Raw genomic sequence first — 20,602 nt, forward strand, 5'->3', positions numbered from 1 at the left:
GGAGCAGGGAGTCTGATGTGGGGTTCCATCCCAGGACCTGGGATCATGACCTGAGCCCAAGGCAGACGCTTAACGACTGAGCCACCCAGGCGCCCCAGTGCATAAATTTTTAAAATTGCCTTTTGTAAAGTATCAATGAGCTCACCACAAAGTAAGGGAAATAAGAGAGGCCAGAAATGACAAGAAAGGACAATTCCTCAGGAATAAAAGAGCCTTATAGCTGGTGTTTGCCCTAAAGGCACCCATTGAACCCCAAGACCTAGTCAAAATTTTTTACTTCAACACATGATAAGGCATTTTACAAAAGGATTCAGTATGTAGACAAGAGATTCATAAGCTGTACTCACCCTAATTACAGGTGAGACACACTTCTATTTCCTGTTCTAATCTGTGTTATTCTGTTTCTTTTTTTTTTTTTTTAAGTGCTGGTTGGAGTGCCTGGCTGGCTCAGTCAGGGGAGCATGTGACTCTTGATCTCAGGGGTGCAAGTTTGAGCCCCACTGGGTGTAGAGATGACTTAAAAACAACATCTTAACAAAAAAAAAAGTGCTGGTTGAGCTCCATTAAATGATGTCATGCCAGGAGCTGCAGAGCCTTCTATCTGGGAAGGGGAGCCAAGTTGCAATCAAATTCCAAGCTGCAATCAGGAAGCATTCAGAAGAAAGGGACCCTTTGAGGCTCCAGCATTTGGTTGGATTTTTCTTTTCTAGGGAGTTAAATTTTGGCCCTGTGGAGTTCTAAATGCCTATCAGACAGATATTCAAGTGAAAATTTTGAGTGGGCCGTGAATTTGCCTGTCTGGAGCTCAAGAGAGAGGAGCAAGCTGCAGATGTGAATTCCAAATTCTTAGGACATAGGCAGTATTTAGTGGGACCATGGGATGAAGAAGGGAGAGAGGGAGAGAGCCCCAAGGACTGAGCCTGAGCACTCAGCTGGTAAGCAGCTGTTACTCCTTTTCCCCAGCCTGCTGCCAGAAACGGGGATGTGATGGGTGTCATCGAGGACCATAAGACAAGGGCCTCACTCTGGGGATAATAGAACAGTTGCGGGGGCTGGGGGGAGGTCTGTTACTTCCGGCTGAAACTAATTCTGAACTGATACAGGAACAAAACTGGGACATTCCTGGGAAGACTGATCAAGAAAGAAAAGGAAGGTGGCACAATTAAACAGTGTTGGGTTTGAAAAACAGACTAGGGAACTAACAGTAGCCGAAATTTAAAAGATAACAGGAAAATATTACAGACAATTTTATGACAACGAACTTAAAACAAAGGTAAAAATCAGCAAATGACTGGAAAAATAAAAATTTATATCAAAAACAGTCAAGGACAGGGGCACCTGGGAGGCTCAGTCAGTTGAGCATCCGGCTCTTGATTTTGGCTCAGGTCATGATCTCAGGCTCCTGGGATCGAGCCCCACATCAGGCTCCACGCTCAGTGGGAAGTCGGCTTGAGATTCTCTCTCTCCCTCTCCCTCTGACCCTCCTCTCCCTGCTCAGCTCATGTGTGGGCTTGCTCTCTCTCTTTCTCTAAAAATAAACAAATCTTTTCAAAAGAAAACAGTCAAGGACAGTATGAGAAAGAAAAATTACAGAGCAATGTTACTTAAGAATATGGATGTTAGGAGCGCCTGGGTGGCTCAGTTGTTAAGCGTCTGCCTTTGGCTCAGGTCATGGTCCCAGGGTCCTGGGATTGAGCCCCGCATCTGGTTCCCTGCTCAGTGGGAAGCCTGCTTCTCCCTCTCCCACTCCCCCTGTTTGTGTTCCCTCTCTCGCTGTGTCTCTCTTTCTGTCAAATAAATAAATAAAATCTTAAAAAAAAAAAAAAAGAATATGGATGTTAATGCCCTCAACGAAATATCAGCAAGCTCAATCTAGCAATGTGTTCAAAAGATAATACACACATCATGACCAAGTTGAGCTTAGTCTAGGAAGGTTGATTCAACATTAGAAAATCTACTAGTGGAATTAATCATATTAGCATGCTAGTGGAGAAAAACCAAGTAAACATTTCCATTTATACAGAAAATGCATTTGATAGTTCAATAATACTTATGTTAAAAATTCTTAGAAACCTAAGTATAAAGCACTGTTAACCCATTCATTCAATCGTCTTTGATTTTAAAAGAAATTAGAACATTTTTATGGGCTTCTAGAAGTATTGTGGGTCTTAGGTGCTGTGCCCAATGGATAAATCAGCCCAAACAATTAACACCATTAAGGGAATGATGGACACCATTTTCAGGATGGTATTTTTCTCTGGAAGGATGAAAAAGGAGAAGCAACAGAAGAGGGCCATACATGGGCTTCAAAGGTACTGACATGTCCAATTAAACTAGTGGTGGGTGCCTGGATGTTCCTTTTTATTTTTAAGATTTTATTTATTTATTTGTCAGAGAGAGCACAAACAGGGGGAGGGGTAGAGGCAGAGGGAGAAGCAGGCTCCCCGCTGAGCAGGAGCCCAATGCAGGACTCGATCCCATGACCCTGGGATCATGATCTGAGCCAAAGTCAGACACTTAACCAGCTGAGCCACCCAGGCGTCCCCTGGATGTTCCTTTTATCTTTACTCTTTAAACGGTACATATACTTTTTTTTTTTAATATCTTCCACTGTTTTCTACCAGCGTTATCTTTTTTTTTTTTTAAGATTTTATTTATTTATTTGACAGAGAGAGACACAGCGACAGAGGGAACACAAGCAGGGGGAGTGGGAGAGGGAGAAGCAGCTTCCCGATGAGCAGGGAGCCTGATGCGGGGCTCGATCCCAGGACCCTGGGATCATGACCTGAGCCGAAGGCAGACGCTTAACGACTGAGCCACCCAGGCGCCTCATAAACGGTACATATACTTTTATATAGAGACATGTATAAATATATATACACTTGACCCTTGAACAGTGTGGGGGTCGGGTGCTGTCAAAAATCCACGTATAACTTCTGACTCTCCAAAAACTTAACTACGAATAGCCTACTCTTCACTGGAAGCCTTACTGATAACATAAACAGTCAACTAACACATATTTTGTGTGTTATTTGTCTCATATACTATATTCTCACAATAAAGTAAGCTAGAAAAAAGAAAATATTCAGAAAATCATGAGGAAGAGAAAATACATTTACAGTGCCATGCTGTACTTATGGAAAAAGATCGGCATGTAAGGGGACCTGCACGGTTCAAACCTGCAATGCTCAACGTCAACCGTATTATTTTGTATGTACGTATGGACACACACATATTCTTCTACATGTTATTCACAATAAAATTTTTATTTTTTTTAAAGCTTCTTTTTTTTTTTAAGATTTTATTTATTTGATAGAGAGAGACACAGCGAGAGAGGGAACACAAGCAGGGGGAGTGGGAGAGGGAGAAGCAGGCTTCCTGCTGAGCAGGGAGCCCGATGCGGGGCTCTATCCCAGGACCCTGGGATCATGACCTGAGCCGAAGGCAGACGCTTAACGACTGAGACACTCAGGTGCCCCCACAATAAAATTTTTATAATACAGTGTGTAAGAACCAGGTTGTGTGGGGCCTTGTCGACCAGGGTGGGCCCCGGCCCACTGCAGGCACCCCTAACTGTGTGTTGAATAATGTGAAGCCTGCTGGCTCTGGGTCAGGTCCCTCCTGCTCATTCAGGATAAGGCTCCAGCTCTGGCTATCTGCCACCCCCCATCACAACAGGGGTGGCTGGTGGAGGTTCTGGGGACCCTCCCCCAGGCGCTTCAGCTGGGTCTAAAGCCTCCAGGCCCTGGAGGGTTTGCTGGGCTGGCCCTGGCTTCTCAGCTGTAGGATGCAGACGAACAGGGACTAAGCTAAGGGACAGATCCCCAGACTCAGGGGCCAGAGGGACAGGCAATCGTCTAGGGCTTCTAGGGACCAGAGTGGGAGAGCCCTCCCCAACATTTTCTATGGGGCTGGAAGTGGCAGTTCAGGCTCCCCAGTCCCTGGGAACGCATGGATCTAGGCCCTGGGCTCAAGGGGACCAGTGGCATTCGAAGACTGGATCCCACACTGACTGGAGCCACCCAAGTGGCCCCCAGATCACCAAAGATTTCACGCCCCTGGCTGGCCGTGAATGGCACACAGTACCGGACCTAATGGGGTCATGCCAGCCAGGTGACCAGACAGAAGGGCCTTGTCCATGCCTAGTTCTGTAACATCATAACTCTAGGGCTGTCATTGGTTGAGGGAGCCCAACAATAATGGAGACTGGATTTTCCACTGGCCAGATGAAATGAGGGCTCTGAGTAACTTTTGTTTTGTTTTGTTTTGTTTTGTTTTTTAAGTAGGCTCCACGGCCAACATGGGGCTTGTACACACAACCCTGAGATCAAGACCTGAGTTGAGATCGAGTGGGACACCCAACCAACTATGAGTGCTCTGAGTAAGTTTTTGTCTATTTTCGGGCACATGGGTGGCTCAGTCGGCTGAGGGTCTGACTCTTGATTTCGGTTCAGTTCAAGATCTCGGGTAGTGAGATTGAGCTGGGCTCAGCGTGGAGTCTGCTTGTCCCTCTATCTCCCCCTCCGCTCCTCCCCCTCTGCTCCTCCCCTGCTCACTCTCTTTATATGTCTAAAATAAGTTAAAACATAAAATATTTATATTTTCTTGCCTACCTGAATGCATGCACCCATATTCATACCCACAACACCTGCTTCTGCCTTTTTTCTCCCTTCTCTCTCTTTCAGACTCTCTATCTCCACCTCCTTCTCCAGGCCTTTCTCTGATTCTGCCTTCTCCTCCCCCGAGCCTCCCTCTCTGCCCCTCAAGCCCCCCCCACACACACACACACCTGCCCCCTGCACTCTGCTCCCAGTCTCTCTCTGGGGCTGGCTTCCAGCCCCACTGCAGAACACTTTGGGTCCAAGGAAAAGAGGCTTTGGCTGTGAGTGCCTCAGATGCCAGGACCCGCCCTCCCCCTCCCTCCATCTTCTTCCACCCCTCCCCCCTCAGGTGTCTGAGGCCTGGACTTAGCAGCCACCTGCCCTGCTGCCTGCAGACAAGCTGGGAGGAAGGAGCAACATGGCTCCAGCTAGCGTCCGATGTGGGGCTGCTAGGGCCTAGCCAGCTCTTGGGTTATTGAGCTCCTGTACTGGCTGCTCCACTTGGCAGGGCTCTGGGGACTCTGGGCACCAGCCTAGAACAGTGGGACAAACTCCAGGTCACTCAGGCTGAGGCTGAGCTAGACCAGCCTCTAAGCTCCCAGCCTCCCTCCATCTCCGCACCTGAGCCCCCAGGGCTAAACCTGACAACCCCCACCCTCCCCCACTTGATAGGGAACCAGCTAGCCAGAGATACCCCATGCCCTCCCCTGGCCCTGGCCTCTGACCCCTAACTTCCACACAGTCCCCCGCCCCGTCCTTCATCCTTCAGACTATGTTCCCCCACCTCCACAGACGGGGGGCCCTGAGGGCTGGACTCCACAGGAGGGTCCTGAGGGCAAGAGTAGGGTTCTCTGCTCAGACTGGGGCTCCAAGTCTGGTTTGCCCATCTCCAGTCCATGTCACCACCTCCCTTTATGTCTCCTCACAGGGCTGTGCCTGCTTTAGGGGAGGTGGCGCAAATTGGGGACCCAGCGGGGAGGGGCAGCCCGCCTCAGCTCCCACACCAGCCTCCACGGGTGTTCCTGCAAGCTCAGGAGAAAGCTGTCCTTCCCCCACCTTCCTATGATTTTGGCAAGAATTGAACAGAGTTGAAAAAAGCACAGGATGTGAGGAGCCAGATCTGGATGGAATGACTTCCTCACTCCGAACCTCAGTTTGCTCATCCATAAAATGGGAAAAATAGTATCAGCAAATGGTCTGCCCAGAGACCACCGGTGGGTTCACTTTCATCCCTTCACTGCCAGCCCTGGAAGGCAGTTGGCCCAGGCTGGGGCCCAGGCTGGACTCTACCTGCTCCAGCCCCCAAATCTTGTCTGACCAACTATGTATTCTTCTAGTACTACTCCACTGGGAACCACTCTGGGATCCCTCCCCTGGGACCCTGGACAAGCTTCCCCTGCAGCACTAAGCTGTCACCTCTCACACTGCTGGCACTTCTGGGAATGGTCTGTCTCCCCCACACACTGTGCATTCCCCAAGGTCACATGCCAAGTCTCATCCCTCTCTGTGTGCACAGTGCTCAGGCTGGGGCAAGGCCCAGAGAAGGTGCTCAGTGATGCCTGCTGAGTGACAGAATGGCCTGGAGACTTCTCATGTTCTCTCCCTTGATCACCACACCCTTCCTATCCCCACCCGGGCCTCACCATACCTGCCCAGGACTTTGTGTCTCCACTGCCGCTGGTCTCCCGGGCCCACTGTCCTCCTCAGTGTCTCACTTGGGGCACTTCACTGCACCAGGACCTCTGGCAAACCCTGACTTTTCTCCTCTGCCCTTGAATTTCACCCAGTTCCTCAGGCCACAACCCCAGGGGAGTGTGCTAAACAGTCACATTGGTGGCTTTCATGAAGCAGGTCTCCAGGTATGGATGTCCCTGTGTGTGTACCCTCCCATGTTGACTCTGGGCTTGGCTTTATGGCTTTGCTTTGGCCAATGGGACATCAAGAAGCATGAAGCAGAGACTCAACAGGCACCTGCACATTGGGCCCTGTCCTCTCAGAAGCCAGCTACCCCTGGTAAGACGGTCAGCTAGACAACTGAATGATGAGAGGTCAGGTGAAGAGAGGTCCTGGGTGATTTGGCAATCCAGCCCCAGCTGCCCCCAGCTGAATGCAACCACAGGAACAACCCCAGGCGAAACCAGCAGATTTGGCCAGCTGGCTCCAGCCAAAGCACAGAATTTTCAGAAATAATATATCATTGTTGTTTTAAGCCACTACGTTTTGGGATGGTTTCTTTCCCAGCAATAGATAATTGAAGCAAGGCCCAATCCTGCATCTTCTCTTTCCTCCTCCTCCACATCCAGTCCTATGGAATCCACTCCCAGAATACATCATACATCTGAGCACTTCTCACCACATCTCCAGGCGCCCCCTGGTCCAGGCTACCATCATCTCTCGCCTGGACCATGGCCACGACCTCCTCACTGGGCTCCCTGCCTCCAGTCTTATGCCCCTCCAGTCACCCTCTGGCGACCAAGGTGAAGTTTTTGGGGTTTTGGTCAGATCACATCACACCCCTGCTCAAGACCCTCCAGTCAGTTCCCCATCACTAAGACTAAAACACAGAGTCCTCCATGGCCTTCAATGCCCCGTGTAGTCCAACGCCAACCACGTGGCCATCCCTATCTCCAGTGGCTCTCCTCCTTGCTCACCGCACCCCAGCAATTCTGGCTTCCTTTCTGTTTTTTGAATATGCCAAGCATATCCCCACCTTGGGGCCTTTGCACCAGTCTGCCCAGCAGACTTCCTGTAGGTTTTTCTGTCTAGGTCTTTCTGTTCTCAACTTACATGTCCTCTCAGGAAGGCCACTTACAGAAGAGGAAACTGAGGCTTGGAGAAGTGAAGTCATGGCCCATGTTCACACAGTTAGGAAGAGGCCGGGCTGATATTCCATCCTGGGTCTGTGGGATCCCCCCACTGTAGGGCTCTTTCTGCCACATCAGCAGTTTGGGAGGATGACAGTGGTGGTCATGGGTGCCTGAGAAAGGAGAGGGGTCAGAGGGGCCTCCTCCTTCACTTACTCCTTCTACAAACACTTCTGGCTGTAGCCTTTGGACCCTGCCCTGGGCTGGGTGCTGGGAACTCAGAAATGGATCAGACCAGACTTTGCCCTCTGGGAGCTCCCATCGGGGACAGGGAAAACAGTAGAAGAGGTCAAGGGCAACAGAGGGGCTCAGGCAGCCTGTGGGGTTAGCTCAGGAAGGCAGCCTTCAAGCTGGGAGCTCTCCAGGAAGGCTTAACAGAGGATGTGAGGTTGGCTGGGGGGGAGGGCCAGAAAGTAGGGCTGGTGTTCAGTGGCCAGAGCTGACTGGTGTTCCCTGTGAGAGACCAGAAGCCTCAGCGTTGGTCCTGGTGTCCATGCCCCGCCGCGCGCGTGCGCGCGCGTGTGTGTGTGTGTGTGTGTGTGTGTGTGTGTGTGAGAGGAGAGTGAGGGAGCAGTACCAGGGCTGAGGTGGAGGATAAACAATAAAAGGGTGGAATGAATAAACGGATTTTACTGATGTGGAAACTCAAGTCCAGAGAGGCTGAGCCGCTTGCCCCAGCTCACAAAGGCACTAGCTGATAAAGGCAGGGCTGGAACCCAGGCCTCTCTTGCCACCACACAGAGCACAGTGTGGGAGAAGAGGCCCACCCCCTCCAGGGCCTGCTGCCTATTCACTGTACGATCCCAGCTAAGGTCACTCCCTTCACGGGCCTCATTTCCAGGGAAATGGATGAAGGTACTTTGAACACAAGGACTCTGCAGAAAATACTTCTACTGCAACCAAATTCAGGACCAAAGAAACAGCCTTTGCCTCAGCCTGGTACAGGATGGCTCTTCAGCCTGCAGCTCCTTCCGGGCCCAGCAACGGCTGCTCGGCTAGCAGAAGCCAGGGAGCCCCAAGAATCCCCAGTGTCAAGCGGACCCGGGATTTCCCACCCAACAGTCTAACCTAGAGTTCCAGAAGCCACCGCAGCCCAGCTCCTTAGAATCCCAGGGCTCCAGGTGCACCTCTATGTACATCATCCTCCCAGCCCAGACCTCAGCTCGCTGGCCCTCACTCCCCAGCGTAACTTCCAGACTTCCCAGGTTCTCCTCAGCCTCCAGGACACACCACCCTTTGGCCAATGAAGGAAAGGGGAGAGGCAACTCACTGGCCCCTTGTCTGACCCATATAGCACATCTGACTAATCAGAGGAGCCAAGATGGCCTCAACTGCCATATTCCAATTCTACTCATCCTCCACCATTCTGTCTCTTTCCACCCTGAGGGGTTCCCTTTCGCTGGTTCCATTCCATTTATTCCACTCGGAATTTCAGGAAATCCTACCTGAGCAATAGGGACCTGGTGAGCAGAACTGGAGCTGATTACAGCAGGGGATTCTTGCGGGAGATCCCCCCCCGCTCTGCTGGGGCCTAGAACAACCTCCAGGACCCAGTTTCTGGGGGACCCAGAGGAGCCTCTGCAACAGCTCAGGATCTCTGTGCAGAATCAACTCTGGGCTCTACCACTTACTGGTTGTGTGACTTTAAATCTCTGAGCCTCTGTTCTCTTAGCCATACAGTGGTGATTTGGGACCTATTCACTGAGTGATGGTGAGAATTATATGGAATAAAGCCCAGAATACACCTAACACCTAACAGGTGCTCATGGGCAGCAGCAATAATTTGTTTTCCTGCTTATTCTCAGAGGCGGTGGCCCTTCTAACCCTAACCCTCAGAGAGTCCTGGCCCCGGCACGGCTGGGGAGGCAGAGAAGGAAGAAGGGGTTAAAATGATATAGCTATCATCTACTTAGCACTTACTAGGTGCTAGCCTCTTTTGTAATCACCACATGAAACTATTGCTACTTTCACTTTATAGATAAGGTATCTGAGGCACATAGAAGTTCAGTAACTTGGCCAAAGTCACACAGCCAGTAAGTGGCAGAACAGGGGCACAAATTCAGGCCCTCTGGCTGCAGAATTCGCGCTCTGAACCACCATACTATCCTGCCTCACATGAAACCCATTTTCAGATGAGACATGCTGAGGTTCCAAGAACTTAAATGCATAGAGCAGCTAAACCGGTGCTCTGAAGTTCTGGCAATTTCCACTGTTGCATGCTGCCCCCTAGTGCCCCCTATGGGAGACACACACCAGAGGCTGGCAGCAGACACCCCTGCAGCCTGATCCACACTCCCCTGACCCCACTGCTCCTGCCCATGACCAAAGCTGCACATCTTATAGTTTCTAAATATGAATGCCATCTACATATACAATTGTGATATTTTTTGACTATCTCACAAATCTTCAACAAATCTAACTCCAAGTTTATACTTTTGCACCCCAGACTTGCCCTCCTCAGTCTTCTCCAGGCAGCCAGCCGGTGGCACAAGCCAGACCCCAGCTGTTTTGACATCTCCTTCTTCCCCCCCAGTCTGTTACCAGCCAAAGAGCCTGAATGGTGGCTGAGGAAGGAGATCAGAAAAGTAGACATCAAACAGAGTAAAGCAACAGATGATGGCCCCTGGTCATGGCCAAGAGGGAAAACTGAGCTCAGTGGGCTCTGGTTAGAAAGGCACGCCTTGGGACGCCTGGGTGGCTCAGTCGTTAAGCGTCTGCCTTCAGCTCAGGTCATGATCCCAGGGTCCTGGGATCGAGCCCTGCATCGGACTCCCTGCTCAGCGGGAAGCCTGCTTCTCCCTCTCCCACTCCCCCTACTTGTGTTCCCTCTCTCACTGTGTCTCTCTCTGTCAAATAAATAAATAAAATCTTAAAAAAAAAAGAAAGAAAGAAAGGCACACCTTTCTGCTTAGAAAGAAGTCCAAACACAGCCCTGAGGGCTGGGAGGAGGTCATAGTGAGGAGCATGACACTGGGAACCAGAGGGCTGGGTACTGCTCTGTCACAGTATGGCCTTGGGAACCTTAATGAGCCTCAGTTTCCCCATCTGTAAAATGAATATGACAATGCCTACCTCGGGCTCTGTAAGGATCAAATTTAAGTGTTTGCTTTGTAAACTGTAAAGGAAAGTACACAGGAGAGGTTGGTTGTTATCTGGAAAATTCACTCCAGTAGACTTCTTTCCTTTGTTATACTGAATGTTGGACCCATAAAGTATGTTGTTTTGTTTTCAAAGAGGGTCATTGGGACGCCTGGGTGGCTCAGCCAGTTAAGCATCTGACTCTTCAGCCCAGGTCATGATCTCAGGGTCCTGGGATAGAGCCCCACATTGGGCTCCTCGCTCAGCGGGGAGTCTACTTGAGATTCTCTCTCCCTCTGCCCCTTCCCCAACTTGCTTGTGCATTCTCTCTCTCTCTCTCCCTCTCAAATAAATAAATAAATCTTTAAAAAAAAAAGGGTCATCAATTTTTTTTTTTTATGGTAAAAGAAAATATATAGGGGTGCCTGGGTGGCTCAGATGGTTAAGCATCTGCCTTCGGCTCAGGTCATGATCTCAGGGTCGTGGGATGGAGCCCAACGTCGGGCTTCCTGCTCAGTGGGGAGTTTGCGAGTTTGCTTCTCCCCTCTGCTCGTGCTCTCTCTCTCTCAAATGAATAAATAAAATCTTAAACAAAAAAGAAAGAAAGAAAATATACAAAAACATAAAATTTGCCATTTTAACCACTTTTAAGTGTACAATGTGGCATTAGTTGCATTCACACTGTTGTGCAACCATTGCCATGATCTATTTCCAAAATTTTTCATCATCCCAAATAGAAACTCTGTACCCATTAAGCAATAACTTCCCATTTACCCCCTCCCTCCAGCCCCTGGTAACCTCTAATCTCTGTCTTTATAAATGAGTTTGTTCTAAATATTTAATATAAGTGGAATCACAGTATTTGTCCTTCTGTGTCTGGCTTATTTCACTTAGCATAATGTCTTCAAGATTCATCTGTGCTGGGGCGCCTGGCTGGCTCAGTCAGTGGAGCATGCAACTCTTGATCTCGGAGTTGTAGGTTTGATTGAGCCTCATGTTGGGTATAGAGATGACTTAAAAATAAAACCTTAAAAAATATTCATCTATCCTGTAGCATGTATCAGAATTTCATTCTTTTTTTTTTTTAAGATTTTATTTGTGGTGGTAGTCATGCAATTGCATGAACATTTAAAGACTCAAGGGGTGAGCCTGGGTGGCTCAGTTGGTTAAGCGTCTGCCTCTGGCTCAGGTTGTGATCCCAGGGTCCTGTGATCGAGTCCCGCTTCGGGCTCCCTGGTCAGTGGGGAGTCTGCTTCTCCCTTTCCCTCTGCTGCTCCCCCTGCTTGTGCTCTCTCTCTGACAAATAAAGAAATAAAACCTTTAAAAAAAATTAAAGACCCACAGAACTACACTAAAAAGGTGAATTATAAGGTAAAATATACCTTAACCTTTAAAAAAAGAATGAATACATGAATGGGGGAAAAACTAAGACTCTAGACTCTCACATTTTTGCTACCTTGAGAACTTTGCAAGTGACAACAGCCTTCATTATTTAGAGCATAAATTTCTATTTTTTCATTCATTCATTCATGATAAAATGAAGGTACTTGAACCTATCATCCAACCCAAGAACTACAACATCACTAAAAATTAAATCTATTTACTGTTCCCCCCACACCCCCAGTAATCACTGTTCTGAATTTTGTGTTCTTCATTCTTTTGTTTGTTTGTTTTTTTAGTAGGTTTTTTTTTTTTTGGCATACATAAATTAGGCTGGACCTTATGAATTTGCCATTTTTATAGGTCAAAACAGGTCACAACCCAGCAACTTCATATAGTTCAACCCAATATTATGCCTAAACATAGTAGTTCTGGTTTTATTTGAATTTTATAGAACGAATACCATTCCATCTATACTCTTCTGGGACTTGCATTTTTTTCTTAATTAATTTTTTTTTTTTTTTTTTAGTAATCTCTACCCCCAACATGGGGCTGGAACTCAACACTGAGATCAAGAGTCACATGCTCTTCCAACTGAGTCAGCCCTGAGGGACTTAACATTTTTTTTAAAGATTTTATTTATTTATTTGACAGAGAGATAGCCAGAGAGGGAACACAACCGGGGGAGTGGGAGAGGGAGAAGCAGGCTTCCCGCTGAGCAGGGAGCCTGATGCGGGGTTCGATTCCAGGACCCCGGGGATCATAACCTGAACCAAGGCAGATGCTAACGACTGAGCCACCCAGGCGCCCCAGGACTTAACATTTTCCACTCAATATTATTTCACCGCGATTCAGCCGCATTGCTGTTTTTCATTCATTTTCTTTTTTTTTTTTTTTTTAAGATTTTATTTAGGGACGCCTGCGTGGCTTAGCCCTTAAGCGTCTGCCGTCGGCTCAGCTCATGATCCTGGGGTCCTGGAATCGAGCCCCGCATCGGGCTCCCTGCTCAGCGGAAAGCCTGCTTCTCCCTCTCCCACTTCCCCTGCTTGTGTTCCCTCTCTAGCTGTGTCTCTGTCAAATAAATAAATAAAATCTTTTAAAAAAAGAAGATTTTATTTATTTATTTGAGAGAGAGAGAGAGAGAGCACAAGAGGGTGGAGGGTCAGAGGGAGAAGCAGACTCCCTGCTGAGCAGGGAGCCAGATGCGGGACTCGATTCTGGGACTCCGGGATCATGATCTGAGCCGAAGGCAGTAGCTTAACCAACTGGGCCACCCAGGTGCCCTTCATTCATTTTCTACTGTTGTATAATTATTCCACATTTCTTTATTTCCTGTCAATGGCATTTGAGTGTTTTTTGTTTGGGGATACCATGAACAATGTTTCTACTACCATTCTTATACATGGCTCCTGGTTTATGTGTGCCTTTTTTTTTTTAAGATTTATTTATTTTATTTATTTTTTATTTTTTTAAGTATTTTTATTTGTTTTTGCAAGAGAGAGAGAGAGAGAGAGAACACGAGGGGGGAGGGGCAGAGAGAGAAGCAGGCTTCCCAATGAGCAGGGAGTCTGATGTGGAACTCGATTCCAGGACCCTGGGATCATGACCCAAGCCAAAGGCAGACACTTAACTGACTGAGCCACCCAGGCGCTCCTTATTTATTCATTTTAGAAAGAGAGCATGCATGAGTGAGGAGAGGGGCAGGGGGAGAGCACAGAGCCCACGTGGGGATTCATCCCAGGACCCTGAGATCATGGCCTGAGCTGAAATCAAGAGTCTGATGCTTAATCTAACTGAGCCACCCAGGCACCCTATATGTGTGCAATTCTTGTGGCTGTACCCAGGAATGGACTTCCTGGGTCTTAGGATACACAGACGTTCAGCTATACACAATGTGACTCACTTTCTGGGCTCCAAATGAGGATATATCGTACTACTTGCCTCTAGGTGAGAATGTGGACAAGATGTGGTGGGAGTTGTGGAGGGTTTCTGGTGGAATTGAACTCTACTGTGTGCACATGGTAAGGCACCCACAGAATGAGATGATGGTGCCCTCAGAGATGAGACAGGGAAGGAAACCCCCCAGTTGCCATGGGCATCATCTTCCAAGGAGTGTTCCACCCTGGCTGGACAGGGGGAGGGCTTGGGACCCAAACAAGGCAGACAAAGGGCTCTATGATTCTAGTTAGCAGTATCTCCGTCAAGGGTTGGGAGGTTGTGTATCTGGAACATCTGAAGGGGAGAGGCCTCGGCAGAGCTGAATTCCTCCCACCTACCAATCCTTGCCCCAAAGATCTCTCCGCATATCTTTTATCTCACTTTGCATCCATTATCTTTTTTATTCTCCCAGTTGGAGAGAGGTACTATTATCTTCACAGATGAGGCTTAGAGAAGGGAAGTGCCTTGCCCAAAGTCACACGGTTTTTTCCAATTGCCTGAACAAATAATTTTCCCTTCCTTATCCTCAGTTTCCATATCCATAAAATGGGAATAACACCTGACCCACCTCACAGACTAGTGGGAGGATTAAATAATACTATGCAAGCATGAGTCCTGGAGATGCTCCTTAAAAGTCACTTGTTTAGGGCGCCTGGGTGGCTCAGTTGGTTAAGCGACTGCCTTCAGCTCAGGTCATGATCCTGGAGTCCCGGAATCGAGTCCCGCATCGGGCTCCCTGCTCGGCAGGGAGTCTGCTTCTCCCTCTGACCCTCCCCCCTCTCATGCTCTCTCTCTATCTCATTCTCTCTCAAATGAATAAATAAAATCTTTAAAAAAAAAAAAAGTCACTTGTTTAAAAAAAAAAAGGAAAGTCACTTATTTATTGGCTATTGTTATTATTAAGTTGTTATTAAGGAGAGTAGGAACCCAAGATAATCTGAGCCCTGACTTCTAGTCACTCAGTGATGTTGCCTCTTGCAGAGACACCATGGGAAGTGGTAATCATGGCCCATTTTGATCACCTCTGCCGCTCCGTGATGTGTCTTTCAGGACTGCACAGCCCAGCCCCCTCCTCCACCCTATTTCTAGGCCCCAGAATAGAAGGAGTTGATCTCCCCTGCAGACTTCCCCAAACAGAGGTGAATTAACCAGCGAGCAGAGGATGCACACCCCCTATTCTATCTCAGGGCAAAGGAAGAAATCGGTGAACCCAGTGGTTCATTCAAATGAGAATATCTGCTGAGCACCTAATATGTGCCGGTCCTGAGCTGGGCACCACGAGCACTGGGAACAAGACCAGACCCTGTCCTCGAGTCAGAAAAGGAGGATTCCGAAGACAAGAAAACTGCATGCTGAGTATTATGATAACGAAGTACAGAGAACTGTTCTATATAACAGGAAACCAGACAGCCCTAGGGGCCAGGGAAGGCGTCCCAGGAGTTATATGCCCTTGGAGCTGCGCCTTTAAGAACTGGCAAGCGCTCCCCAGGTGCGCAGAGACTGCTAGGACTACCTGCCCATTTAACAGAAGAGGAGACTGAACCACCAGCGTCGGTCTACCCTGCCCGCCTCGCTTAGCCAGACCAGGCTGAGCACGGCTTCTTGTCGGTAGGCCCGGCGCCCCAGCCTGGCCGCGGTGAACCACGCCCCCCCAACACCGCCCCGCCCCCCCCCCCGCCCAGGGCGGGGCCTCGGCCCAGGTGCGCGGCGGCGGCGGCGCTTCGCGGAGGCAGGAAGTGTGTCCCCAGCGGCGGCCCGTGCAGCGCTCCCGCGAGACGCTTACCTGCGCTCCAGGTGAGCGGCGAGGGGGGCGGGGGGAGGGGCCGGGCCGGAGGCGGCTCACCTGGCGGGACAGGTAAGTCCCGCGCGGGCCCGTGGGGGGCGAAGCACGGCGGCACTGGTGCGGAGAGACCCCCGAGGCTACGCCTGGGCGGGGGAGGGTCCCGGGGCCGGTTCCTCGGGCGCCACCCTCCCACTTCCGGGGTGCGCGGGCCGGGCCGGGGAGCGGCCCGAGCGGGCGCCCGGGCTGGGCGGGCAGAATGTGGTGGGGGGGCCGCGGTCGCCCCCGGGGCTGCGCTGGCTGGGGGCGGGAGCCGTGCTGGCCGAGGGAGGCAGGGTCGGGAGGAGGCGGGGGGGCCATGCACACCCAGAGGAAAGGTGTCAGGGCGGGAGAGGGGCTGCGTCTACCCGCAGGCGGGGGGCCCTTGCAGCTGGAGAGGGTGGTGCTCGCTCCGAGGGCACTGCTGGGGTAGGGGCTGTGCTGATCGGAGGGGCAGGGCCGGGGTCTGGCTCTCCCTTGCCTCGGGAGTAGGTGCCCTCGGATGCCGGAGTCGCAGGCTGAGCCTTTGGGGCAGGAGAGAGAGGGTGCGGGGATGCCGGGTGCGAGAGCAGAAGGCTGTTTCCCGAGCAGGGCTGGGGTGCCCCTCTCGGCCGGGTGTGCAAGACTAGGCTGGGTACGGGGGTGGGGCCTGTCCTGGGGACCTTGGGAGGAGGGGGATGGTACAGAGACAGACCCCTGTATGTGTGTGTGTGTGTGTCTTCTCAGGGACTAGGGAAGGGGAAGAGCATCAAGAGAAGTTTGGTGAGGGCGGGCTTAGGACCTTCTGACTCTGAGGAAGATCCCTGCAGTGACTTGGGGTGCCCAGCGTCCAAGCCCCTCCCACGTGCCAGGCACCACACTAAGCAACCTGAGCGGAATATCTCATTTAAACCTCACGGTAGCCCAGGAAGATACTCCTCTCTCACTCTTCTCTCCCCTTTAAAGAGGAGAAAACTGAGGCCCAGAGTCTTGCTCCAGGCCACACAATAGGAGCAGTGACCACTCAACCAAGTGACCAGTGTTCCTAGGGTTTGGGAGGTGGGGGCAGCAGCAGCTAGGGGAAGATAGAGCCTGGAAAAAATGGGCTGAGTTCATGAGGGTTCTGGACCTAGAGGGGTGGGGGAAACTGAGACAAGCCATTGTCCTTACCCTAGGTCTTGCTCCCCACTTCTCTCTATCTCACCCGCATTCCAGGTATGTGGCACAAAACAAAGTACATGGGCTCCAGAGTCTGGTAGAGCACAGTACAAATCCTGTTCCATCCCTTTCCAGCTGGTTGTCTCTGGGCAAGTCACTTCTGAGCTTCAGCTTCCTGATCTGTAAAGTGGAGTTGTAATACTTACAGAGCAGGTGTGACTGTTAGGTAAAGTGAAAGTCCTCTTGGGCCGTAGCCTGTTTCTGGCCCATTCACTGCTGTTTCCCCAGCATTTAGCACTTTGCTGGGCACATGGTAGTGCTCAATAAATATTTGGTGGGTGAATTTAATGAATAGTAGCAAATCCTTAAGCCTTGGAGGTAGAGAAGGAGTGACCCAGACCATCATCAGTAACCCCTTGATGTTTTTACAAACCCCAGGTACCCCAGAGCTCAGTGTGGTTCCAACAGTGTAGAGTCACACAATCTCCTCATCCAAGGCCTAAGCCTGGAAGACTCAGAGCTTCCTATGTGGTTCCTCCATGGGTACAGGCTTGTCCACAGAGCTGGCAGCTGGCCACTTTGCCCCCTTCCTCCCAAGTAATAGATGGGATGAGGTAGTGGGTAAGAATCTGGGCCAGGCTGCTTGGGGACAAATAGATGTGTGGCTTGAACAACTTACTTAACCTATCTGGGCCTCTTGATGTATAGTAATAAAAATAACAACAACAATAATAATACCTGCAGATAAGGTTGTGAGAATTGGTTTAATACATTCACAGCACATAGAACAATGTAAGCGGTCAGTAATTAACTCATTCACTAGAATGCAGACTCCTGAGATTAGGGAATTTTGTCTGTTTTACCACTGTGTCCACCAAATTTAGAACAGTTTCTGGCATTCAGTAGGCCCTCACTAAATATTTGTTAATTGAGTGAATGAATGAGTCCATACTCACCCCCACATTGCTCAAACCAAGGCAAAGGTTTTTAACCACTAGCCTGTCTGGATCGTGAGGGACTTCCAGGTATTACAATTTCTGTGTGCACACCTTTGGAGAGGGGGTCTCACCCTCCTTCCCTGAGCCTGCTGCTACCCCCACTCTGGTAAGCCTAGAGCCCAAGTCATTTTTCTTCCTACCCAATGGTCCTGGTTCTACTCTGAGGTCACACAGAATGTGTCAGTCCCCTCAAGCACTTACTGTCCCCCAACCCTGTTCTGACACTGAGGCAGAAGGGAGTCACACATCTGCCCCTTGGGGTCATATAGGCTTATCTTCAAACAGTGGGTTCAAGGCTGACCCAGCTGACAGAGCCCAGCAAGAAGCTGTGAGGAGAGGGGTTCCCGTCTGACTTGGGGAGCTGGAGGGGCCTTGGAGAGGGAGTGCTGAATGGGGCCAGGGGAGTGAATTCTATAATTGCAGGAATAAAGAATTCCTGTATCCTCTTACCAGTCACCATGGCTAACATTCCTTCCTTCCCTCCCTTTCTCTCTTGAGACACATGCACCTTCTGATTTTCGTGGGAAACTTGAGATTAGCTTGCTGATATCATGCTCCAGTATATACTTCCTGAGAATCAGAACATTGTCTTATATAACCGTAGTAATCAAATTCAGGAAATTTAACATTGGCATATTCCTATTAAATAATATACAGTCTACTGTAAAATTTCATCACTTATCCACATTATCCGGTTTCCTATTTTTCCTCTTGATCCAGGATCCAATCAAGGATCACACATTGCATTTAGTTGTCATTCCCTTAAGTTGGACTTCCCTGATGTCTCCTCATGATTATGTTTAGGTTATGCATTTTGGGCAGTAATACTTCTTAAGTGATGTAGTATCCTTCTTAGTGCAGAGTATCAGGAGGCACATGATGTCAGTTCATCCCATTATTGATGATGTTAACTTCGATCGTTTGGTTACAGTGCAATCTGCCAGGTTTCTCCAGATTTTTTAAGTTCTCCCTGGCTGCAGCAAGTAGAAGGGAATGGAGGTGGCCAGAATGGGAGCCTTGACAGTATCTGGGTGAGAGATGATCATGGCCCTGGTTTTTTTTGTTTTTGTTTTTAAGATTTTATTTATTTATTTTGACAGAGAGAGAGACAGCGAGAGAGGGAACACAAGCAGGGGGAGTGGGAGAGGGAGAAGCAGGCCTCCCGCTGAGCAGGGAGCCCGATACGGGGCTCGATCCCAGGACCCAGGGATCATGACCTGAGCTGAAGGCAGACGCTTAACGACTGAGCCACCCAGGCACCCCAATCGTGGCCCTGTTTAAAGAGGTGGCATTTATTTGTTCAAAGCACATTGTCTGTTAGAGCCAGAACTGGGACTAGAACACAGATATTCTGATGCCCACTCCCAGGCTCCTCACACATCACTAGTTCTAGGACCCCCAATGCCATTAAATCAGGGATAAAAAGATAAGGGATCAGTGTTGCAGAAAATCCAGGTTGTTGCGTGGCAAACCCCTGCATGGGATCGAGGACCTTCCACATATCACTATGTAATGTTCCCTGACTCCCTCAGGCATAGTTATTCACTCCCATAATGCCTCCTAAATCCTACACATTCCAACTTAGGAGCTTTTAAGCATCTGTTTTTCCTACAAAACCATGAGTGAATCACAAGAACAGGGTCTCTAGTTTATTCATCTTTAGTTTTACAGCGCCTCACATGGGGCCGGGCTCAGTGATTATGGGATAAAGGAAGTCTTCACTCTGAGCCTGCTAGCAACCAAGTCAGGAAGGGAAAGAAGGTACATTTTGTGGCTTGGCTTTCTTGTCTAATCAAAGGAAGCAAAAGAGTGCTTGGTTTTAAATATTGCTAGGAGAGCAAATCTGAGCCGGTCTGAAACACTGACAGGGGAACTGTCACATTCCCATGACTGATTTGAAGGAAGAGGGGAAGGGAAGGTAGTAATGGTCAGGTTCTGTAGCAAGTCACATGCAAAGGCATGTGTTGAGAGCCTCAGAGACTCTGTTGGGTAGGATTACCAACAGAGGGAATAAACTGGGGGAGACCATTCCCCAGAAAGTGAGATCTCGGGAGATTTTTCTTTCCATGTGGTAAAATACACATTACATAAAATTTACCATTTTAAGTTTTTTGTTACCATTTTAATTCTACAGTTCTGTGGCATCGAACACATTCACACTGTTGTGTGTTGTGTAATCATCACTACCATCCATCTCCAGAACTTTTTCATCTTCCTAAAGTGGAACTCTACCCATTAAACACGAACTTCCCATTTCCCCCTGCCTCCAGCCCCTAGCAACCACCATTTTACTTTCTGTCCTAAGAATTTGACTATTCTAGATATTTCATATAAGTGGGACCATACAATACGTGTGCTTTGTGTCAGGTTTATTTCACTTAGTATAATGTCTCAAAGCTCATCTATGTTGTGGCACATATCAGAATCTTATTCCTTTTTAGGGCTGACTAATATTCTGTTGTATGTATACGTCATGTTTTGTTTATTCATTCATCTGTCAGTGGACATTTAGGTTGTTTCCACCTTTTGCCTGTTGCAAATAATGCTGCTGTGTGGACATTGGCATACAAATGTCTGTTTCAGCCCCTGCTTTCCAGCCTTTTGGGAGGTATATACCCAGAATTGGGATTGTGGGGCCACATGGCCGTCCTGTGTCTAATTTTTGGAGGCGCTGCCGTGCTGTCTGCCACAGCGGCTGCACCGTTCTCCAAGGGCTCCTCCGTCTCCACGTCTCCAGGGCCTGTCATTTTCTGCTTTTTCAATAGTAGCCATCCCACCACATCCCTG

Source organism: Phoca vitulina, unplaced genomic scaffold, assembly GCF_004348235.1.
Source record: "Phoca vitulina isolate PV1807 unplaced genomic scaffold, GSC_HSeal_1.0 scaffold2, whole genome shotgun sequence".
In the NCBI taxonomy this organism is placed as follows: domain Eukaryota; kingdom Metazoa; phylum Chordata; class Mammalia; order Carnivora; family Phocidae; genus Phoca; species Phoca vitulina.